The sequence below is a fragment of the Heptranchias perlo genome, chromosome 4 (assembly GCF_035084215.1).
Source record: "Heptranchias perlo isolate sHepPer1 chromosome 4, sHepPer1.hap1, whole genome shotgun sequence".
Lineage (NCBI taxonomy): Eukaryota > Metazoa > Chordata > Chondrichthyes > Hexanchiformes > Hexanchidae > Heptranchias > Heptranchias perlo.
The window spans coordinates 134027828-134037589 of record NC_090328.1 but is presented as its reverse complement, the minus strand read 5'-3'; the positions used below and the strand labels follow the sequence as shown (position 1 = coordinate 134037589).

Sequence of the window (9762 nt, the reverse complement as noted above, 5' to 3'; positions counted from 1 at the left end):
AAGTGTTCAATTTCCCAGCACTTATGTTGTTCACCTTTGAGTTCAAAACTTTATTAAAGAATTGATAAATGCACACAGAATCGAAGAATTTTTCTGTTGCCTTAATATTTAGTCACACAGCTAAGAGCTTATTTTAGCTCTGTGACTAAATGGCACAGTTGATCCTATTTTGGACAGGGAGCGCGTTGTGAATTTAATTATTTATTCTTGCTAAGGAGATATCCAAGAGGTTCTCAAAAGATTTTGGAGGGAGTAGTGAAAGTATATCTGGTCAGGCAGTTATTCAGTAGAAGATTTGAATAGTTAATTCAACCATATGAATGAAATAGTTTGCAATAAAGGAATATTTCCTCTTTAAGATGCTTTTATATGTTCTCCTCATTGCTATCTAAAAGCCTTCTAATGGCATACATTATCTGCAGCCAAAAGAATGTGTAGGTGACCTGTTCCGACACCTCCACTAATACCACTCTTAAACCAGTACCACTGGGAGGTGCACAAGTCCAGGATGACTCTTCTTTCCTTCCCTGCCTCCTCTCATTAGCTCCTTGTGACTGCACAGCCAAGTTTCAGAATCCAATATGTTTTTGGACGATTTCAAAGGTGTGATGTTCCGAGAAAATCTTTTCTTTGTACCTTTGGACAATGTTGTTTTTATGAATAATATCACACTATTATGAACAAGCTTTGCTAAGTTAGGCACCTACCTGCACCACAAGTTGCCTCTACCATACTCAGCACCACACTTGCCTCCTTGTCTCTGCCGCTGCTCTTTGTCCATGAACTCTTCCGTCCCCTGGTCCAAGCAATTCCTACCTGACCAGCTGGCAAGTCTCTGTGTGGAGCTGAAATCATATGTGGTGCCGGAAATTCAGGCATAGGCCACACAGAAAGACAGCCTGAGCCTCATACATTAAAGACCTTGGTATTAGATTTTTATTCTATTATTTCTGCCTTTTGGGGCTATTTTCCTTTATCAGTATCAGTTATGCTATGAATTAATCCATAACTTCAAAGTAATTTTATTGTTTGTCAAAACTACAAAGTCTGAGTAAAACATTAATTTACTATTTTGCAAACTGCTATGAATCCCAAGTTCAACAATATATCCCATTTCTAGATGACCACATTTATTTCAAGTAGTAAAAAAAAGCACCAAGCTCCACACTTTGCCATTCCACTTCCAACCCATTGCTAAGAGTTTTCCCGACTGCCGCTACTCCACTTTTTGGTACTGTGCTCCCAGCAACCATTCCTAGCTCTCTGCTGCCTGCACCCAATGCTCTGCTCTCAATGTCCTGCTCCCATCTATTTACCAAACCTGCACTCCACTTTTGGACTTCACTCCCAGTGCTCACTGAACCTTTCCCCCAAGGGCTGACTTCCCCCTCTGCTGAGTACTCACTGCTCAGAGTGCTTAGTAACTCCAGCCATTCCTTGCTGCCCTTCCCGTGCTCGAAGGCCCCACCAGCCACTTCAAGTAAACACAGCTCTCCGCGGTGTTCACTAGCGAACAAGGCCCACTCCGCCCTCATTGCTCACTGAAAAAGACCAGAACATTTACAATAGTCTTTTCTGGTCTTGCACATTTCTATGTAAGTGTCAGACACCCCTATTCAAAACCATCACTTGCGTTCTTCCACGTGCTCTCCAGTACCAGATTGTGGCCTCTAGTGGGTGGTCATGATTTCCTCTTTGATGCTCTCATAATCAGACTCACTCGCCCCAAATGTTACGTGTGCTCTGCTCCTCTTCCCTCCCCATCCTGTGCTTAGTTGGCCCTCCCAAATGCACCTGGATGCCCCCGCCCCCACCACTCTGAGGTATTCCACAGCCTCCCAAGTTGGCTGCCACCTTGACATCAGTAAAGGAACGCGTGTGAGATCCAGACAAATCATAGAATCTTACAGCACAGGAGGCCATTCCCCCATCGTAGCTGTGCCAGCTCTTTGAAAGAGCCATCGAATTGGTCCCACTCCTTCGCTCTCTACCCATGGCCCTGCAAAGAAAAAAAATGAGGAAGACAGATTAGAGATACTGAGAGTGGTAAAAGAGCCAAACATAAAGATACAATGAGGAGTGTTTGAGAGCCATACAGAGAGCAAAGAACAATAGTTGAAAAATAGAAGGGGGAAGAAAGAGACAAAGACAAAAATTAGAGAGTGGGAAACAATCACTGGAACATTTTTTTTGTCAGAGCAATCCCAACGGAGATCATACACTTATATATATCCTCCCTAGGTCTAACTTGTGATTTGTTCTCGTTCACCACGATGGTTTTGGTTGTGATAGGTTGCTGGAAAGGTTACAAAAAGCGGGTGGTCACAAACCGCACAGCAAATTGCAAGGATACCTGGGCTGTCATTGTGGGAGACAGAAATAGCTCCAACCCAACTAAATAATCATTGAGATGTGGCAGATATTGTAATTGGGTCTAGTTGGATACGCTGTTCTTGATTGTCCTTGTGTCTAATCAGCGCATACATTGTACTTTATGGCAAACCACTGATATAAATCGCTGTATTATGCCTTTTCTCCGACTGTACACTCTCAACAGGAAAATAAAACGATACAATAGTGACCCGTTCCGCCAACTTCGCTGTGAAATTCAATGGAGTTGGCGAGGATCTCGTGTTTTATCCACAGCTATAATCTGCCCTGTCCTTGAACCCCCTCCAAGTGATCTCCCGTTACCTTCGCTAGCAATCCCTCACCTAAAATAAAGCGTAACATAAAGGTGTCGAGTTGATCAATTAACCAGCGTGAGCAATGGAAGGCGAGGGAGACTTTTTTTTTGTTGTTTCGCCCCTAATGGAAGCCATCAAGCGGCTCACTCCAGAAATGCAGGTATAGATAGGGATGTGTGGTGTAATGGGAGCAGCAAAGCTCTTTCTCTTGATGCTGTGTTGCTGAGTTTGACAGAAACAGCGATAGCACACACACACACTCTCTCACCCTCTCTCTCTCTCAACCAGTTACCGAGTTGCACGGTCTCAGGCTGCTCCTGCCTCTGCTCCTCTCTCTCTCTCTCTGTATCTCTGCCGTCTCCAATCTCTCTCTCCATACACTGTGCCCGAGTGAAAGCGCACCCCACACAACGCGCAGGTACCGCTCCAGGCTGACGCACAGCTGTCTGCCAAAAATACATCTATTAATTCACCTCACTTTTTTTTTTAACCCAATTGCAAATTTTTTTTTTTTTGAAAAAGGACACCTCCTATACAGAGGGAAGACTGACGTGTGCTGTTTAATTTTTTTTTGTTGCTTGCAGCTCGAACGAGGCCTGCATTCGGAATTGAAAACACTCCTTATTTTCTGACTGAAGGAGGAGAGAGAAAAGAAATCTTTGACGGTTTTTGTTCTTCCAAAGCGGGGCGATATTACTGACCGACGACAGTAAGTGCTGTGGTTTCTAATGTTTCCAATAAACTCGGTGGCGGGCTGTTCCATTGTACGGAATGTCCTTAATTTATTTTACAAGAAAAGATTGTTTCGATTTGTGTGTGTGTGTGTGTGTGGATTTCGCAGGACAAGAGTGGCTGTTAACTGATGTCGCCTTGACATTTCTTCCAAGTGTCGGTTCAAAGCTGAGTTTCCCCTCCTCCTCCTCCTCAAAATAAAATTAGTTTCCCCATTAATGTTTTCAAAAACTTACCCCGCGACTGCTTTTGAGATTGTCGGTGTTTTTGAAGAAATTGTGTAAAGGAAAAGTTGTCCTCTCGCAATGTACTCGGATAGTCTGAAAGAAGTTTATTGCTGAAGCTGTTGCTGCTTTAATTAAGGATTTGCTGGATTGGTTTAGTGTTTAATACTTAAATTTTATACACTGAAGTGGTCAGTCAGCCTTTTGAGAGAGAGAGGGACTGAGTTTGAAGTAACAGGTTCGGCTGGAAGGTTAACGAGCCACGTAATATGCGTCCAAAAAAAAGCTGTAGGAAATGATACTCCAAAGAGAAACTGAACCGAAGATTTAACGATTCATTTTGTTTTAATCGCGTAAGTTTTTATTGTAACTGACATTGGCTGGTTACCTTTTGAAATGAACAAAGTTTGCTGTGGATTTTAAAGTGGCAATTTATGTTTTTTTTTTCTTTAAATCCACAAACGTTGCGTATATTTAAAGTGATCTTTTGCTTATTAATGTGATGATAATGTTGCTGGGTAAAGTCTCCCTCTTAATACGAATGCAGCGTGTCCACAGATAGTGTGTGGAAGATCAAATGAACAGACAGTCACTGCGCGGATGTGCTTTGGTGGCTGCTGCTTGCGAGAGGGCTGCATTGATGCCGGTTTCTCGGGTTGTCACTCACTTCAGTCTCCGAGATGCAGCTGGTTTCTTTTGAGGTCCCTTTGCCAACAGTTGAGACGGGGACAAGCGCTCGGGTTGACCTCGGTCTAAGCCTTGCCCCTCTCGTTACATTTCGAAAATGTTTGTATTACGCTTTCCAAAATAGAAAAGTTTAAAAAGTCAGGTTACACACACACACACACACACAAAAATAAAATCAACGTTATGTACAAGTCGGTCGATGTGTGTATTTCTACCAGTTGTGATTGTGTTCAGGCGTCTGGTGACACTCGAGTGCTAGATTGCAATGGCTCACTTCTTAATCTCAGATAAAATAAGCATGAATGAAAGCGGAATAATCGTGGCACTTCACACAAGGAATTCATTTTAATTGCCTCCATAAATTAATTAGGCAAGTGCAAATTCTATGAATAAACCAATACTGACTGATGGACACGAGGCATTCTGTAACCTCGAGTGGTATTCATCAGAAACTAACACACATTTGCCCAAAAATACACTATCAGGCTAGTCATAGTAATAGGGCATTGGTACGTATTATCTATTATTGTCCATAGAATGTTAATTACCAACATCGCGATGTAAAGATTTCCTCATGAACCTCAATAATAATCACATTGTGTAGCACAGGTTTTGTTTCCTGTGAAATATGATCCACTAGGATAATCTGTGCTAGTTCTGATCAACCGAACACAAGACCATAAAGAGCTTCTTTAGATGGAGAAAGAACATCTTTTAAGAAAAAAGTGGAAAGAAGCTATCAAGTTCATAAATTCATTCAAAAATTCATGTATAGTTATGAGTTCGATTGAAAATGGCATCCAACACAGATATCTGCACATACTTCTAAATGTATGTGTATATAAGTGTGCCTTTACCTTTTAAATCAGGGACTCGTAGAACCAAGTGACATTCTGTAAATATTTTCTTCGATGTAAAATTCCCCAAATTAAAAAGTTTTAAAATCTTTGATTTGGGAGAAGGGATTCAGTTGTTTAGCATTTGAGGTATTAAGAAAATGAAATTTTAATTCAGTATAATAATTTTACCTTTGCATTCTTCAATTTTTCAAACAAATTATAAAATAGAAAATATAAATTGTATAGGTTAGATCTAATCTGTTTGATATTTTTCCTTTATTTCCAAGTCTGTTAGGCTGAACATTATTTTTCCTATTTTATCACTGAACTACCTCTCTCTCGACTTTTGAACTAGTTCAGTGCTTCTGATACCTCATTAAACAGAATAATTGTGACAGGGGCTTGTGACCTTGTACCTCTGTGCAGTTTTCTATCCTCAGGTAGGAATGACTAAGTGGTTCACTCCCAGTAGATTGGAAGTCATTCATTTTCATTAGACTGCAAGTCACAGAACTTCAGCAAGACATCAAACTGCTCAGAAAAGCTATGCTGTACATAAAGAACTCCTCTTTAAGTCACTGTCAGTCAATACTTGGCTGGTGTTTTTCATGGCACTCCGCACACTCAAAAAAAAATCAAATGGTAACTGTTGGCACATTGACTTGCAAAAAGAGCTTACTCTTTTTGGTTATAATAGGACAATCGAGCCTTGTGAAAAGAAAATGAATAAAATTCGCACATAGCTTTAATACAGCTCTGCAAAATCAATCAAATATTTTTTCTAACACTCAGAATTCTTGTGAGGTATTGCTAGGTTGTTACATGTTATAATGGAAAAATCAATGCAGTAAGAAAATTAAATTTTACTGAAAGCCCTTTAGGCAAAGTGCAATCTAAAATATATTTTTCCTTCCCTTGAGGTTCAGTTGAGAAGACGAGAGATGGAATCTAGGTTAGCTGTCAGCGCAAACGATTGCAAGAAACTGGAAAGATGGCTTACAGACTAAGCTGTTAAATGCATTTCTGTTATAGTTCCTTAATAATGTTAAATAAGCTGTTTAATCTGATAAAATCAAAGGTCATATGCCTTCTTCTACCCTTTTAGACTGGGCTGCGGTCAAATTCATGCATAAGTTCCATTCCTTTGAGCAGAAGAGATTTATCAGAATGAAAACTGATTTGTCAGATCCGTACAGAGCTGTGACATCTAAATCTCTAGAGAGACGGAGTGAAAGAAGCTAAAATGGAGTGGCTGTGTGATTGATATGATCAAAAGAAGAAGATCAAAGCTGCAAACAAACTCTTGTGTAGTGATATGACATATACATTTCATTTAGTTTACAGTATACACATTGTATGCAGCTCAGTGTCTCCATTAGTTTTGAGGTGTGTTACATGCAAACTGCACAGTGTTATGTTCATATGGTATATACATACTGAAGTGAAGGTTGTAGGATTACTGTTCAAGGAAAAGACAATTTAGAATCGAACTCTTTAGAAACAAAGATTAAATCACACTTCTGAACGGTTAGGAATGTCTTTTTTTTCTATTATCAGTTTTAAACCATTTTCTCTTCTCCCCCTGCCCTCCCCCACTTGAAACAGAGTTTATTTTTGTCTTTTTCTTTTCACTCTTAATACTTGTTCGCAGGATTGCAGCTAGATGAATCATTGATGGATCACCAAAGTGTCACATATTGTATTTGTTATGTACACTGAAAGCTTGAAAACAGTGTTTATCATTTCATTTCTTTGAGAGCACTGTGATTATTTTTAATATTCTGCTCCAACTCCCATTCCCCGATAGAAGAGGAGAATGTCTAACAATTTCTTGGTTGTTGGGGTGTAACAAGGACATTTGAAGAAGACCTACAGTTTTAAGTAAGGAATGATTAACATCTGTCTTAATCTTGTACAGTCTTTTTACTGTGACCTGAAGATAGTTTAAACCCCACTAAGAGTTTCTGTGTCCTTTCCCTGTCTTGGGTAGGGGTCTGAAGTATAGCTGATTTGTATTTTGCACGAATAATAAAATAAAAATGTATACAAATGGAATTGATGTTTAATTTTGTGTATATTTATTCATAATGTAAACTTCATTGTTTTGTACATAGTAAGGTGACGTTTCTTTTAGTAAAGCATCAAGTGACTTGCTACTAAAATACAATAACACAACCACCTATGATAAGTTGATCGGGGGCATTGGGGAGAATTCTGGGATTTGGAATGTGGGGAGGAAGGGGTCACAACCCATGCTCTAAAAAGAATTGGGTCCCTTTCATCTTCCCCTATTTTTTTTTAATTCGCCCTCTGTGGTTTCCTGACCATGCTTTGAATTTGATAGTTAGCATTAGAAAAATTAACTAATAAACTCTATATTTGGTTGTGTTGGGCTTTGCAGTTTTTACTGCCTTTAGAAAGAAGTAATTCATTTTATTCCTTGCACTGAGTAAATAAAGAGATTAATACTGACTGAACTGAATGAAGTAGCATTAAAAACATCTATCTCTAGTATATTCAATGACTGTACAAAAGGTGTCCTCCAGGGGACTTAAAGATGTATTTTACACCATAGGAAAAAACCCTGAAAGGTTTAATAATGTGGAGAGTTGTAATGTTTTCCTTCCATTAAGAATGCTTTGATTTTAAGATCATTTTTCACACTTGAGCTTCTGGGCTAGTATTGACATATGCCACAGTGGTAAACTATTGAGACTTTATGGCTGTACAGCTCAAACATCTATTTTCAAGTTATATAGCAATAAAGCCTGACTGCGTGTATTAACTGAAGTGTTCTGGGATGTTGTTGTGTTTATAGCGCGTTTACTAGAATAGCAAGATTGCTCCATTGAGAATAGTTACTGGTGTACTGCCATCTGTGCATTCAGTGTTAAGCAAGTTGTATTGGTTGAGTCAGTGTGACAATGTATTTATCATTCTAACTCTAATTAACTGCAGCACCATGCTGTATATAATATAGTGCTGTCATGTGATTTTCTTCTTTTTTAAGGCCCATAATGTACTGCAAAGAACATTAGTATGTCAACTTTTTAAAAGAATATCATTGCCTATCTGTGTATTTAAATATAAATGATATGCCCCAGCCCTCCAGCTTACTATTTTGGACTCAGGAACTCGAATGTTCTTTTAATGGACCGAATAGCCAATCATATTATCCCTGCTATAATGCTGCTGAGCCACTTGCTAAGCTCCCAAGGATGCACCATACAAACTGAAATCCGCAAAAGTTTGCTAGCACTGATGTGCACCGTGCATGCTTGCAGTGCTTTTCTTTCTGATTGGCTTAGCTGAAAGTGCGGGAAAACCAATGCACTGGAAGGCGATGCACTGCTTGTCCTTGAAGGCTACCCTTATAGTTTTTGCAGTTTAAACATGGTTGTGTAAAATTGTTTGCAGGAAAAGTCCTTGATGTCCATTTTTAGTCTTATTGCCAGCTACAAAATACATATTCCCTGACACCTGGAACAGATTAGTAATTTTTTTTAAAACTGTGAGGAGCAAGCTCCATTCCATGCTTCAAGTGGCATCATGTGTTAATGCTGGAAGTTTTATACAGTATTGCATGAAAAATATTGTCTCTGATATTGGCAATTGTCTTAAAAGCTCAGGTACATATTCATGACATTTGAAAAATATTAATTATTTTGCCCTAAGTGGCAAAAATGTGTTATTGTATTTGAATGGAACATGTAGTGTAAAATGAAGAATAATCTCAGTTATGCTTTGCTTTTTTTCTAAAATCTTATGCTGTTATGTGGAACCATTACATAACAATATGAATGATAATATAAATTTTGCAGCTAACTGGCTGACAGTGTAAATTGCAGGTCATTATTCTACATGGCCTGTCACTGATCTGTGCGTGTGGTTGCACAGGTGCCAAATAGAGAATAGTGAGGTCAAGAATATTCTTCAAAGCTTACAACTTAATATTGTTACATACACATTTTCATAAGCACAACTACATAATTGAAAATCAATACAGAATTCCATAGGTTGCATGAAAAAAAACATCAGTGCAGCCTAACACTGCCATGCTGAACAACTATTTTTGATGTAGAATTACATCAAGATTACTACATGGAAACAAGCCGTTTGGCCCAATTAGCCAATGTTCATGTTTACTCACTACATGAAAAGTAGTCCTAATCCTTGTTCCGTATCCCTTTATTCACCTTTCCTTCAACCACCAAATTAACCTATTCTTAAAAGCTAACATGATCTCTGCTTCAACTGCTAACTCTGGTAGTGCATTTATGTATTTACTATTACATTTGCTGGTGCAAGTTACACTCCTGTGTTCACTTCAGTAAGTGACACTTTGACTCTCTAAATGCATCTGTTGCTCGGGCATCTTTTGTAACTTTTGAATTTGAATGCACATTTTCACTGGAAAATTAAAATACAGGCAGGCTGTGATAATATGCAGGATGTCAGTAGGTTTAGGACATTTTGATAGTCTGGTTCGTAACCTGTTGATCCTGTGTACATGCGCCAGTGACAGTAAAATGTTGAAATGTTTATGGAAAGCAAAATGCTGCGGATGCTGGAAACCTGAAATAAAAACAGAAA

The 9762-nt window shown here is 38.9% G+C and overlaps 1 long non-coding RNA gene across 1 annotated transcript in view; it reads left to right on the top strand.

Moving 5' to 3' along the window:
- The first annotated feature begins 2925 nt into the window (after nucleotides 1-2925).
- The window catches only part of LOC137320617 (uncharacterized), a 594307-nt gene continuing 587470 nt past the window's right edge, over nucleotides 2926-9762 (top strand). The window contains exons 1-2 of the long non-coding RNA XR_010962609.1: nucleotides 2926-3105; nucleotides 3272-3396. This is a non-coding gene — a long non-coding RNA (uncharacterized lncRNA). The remainder of the gene's footprint in view (nucleotides 3106-3271; nucleotides 3397-9762) is intronic.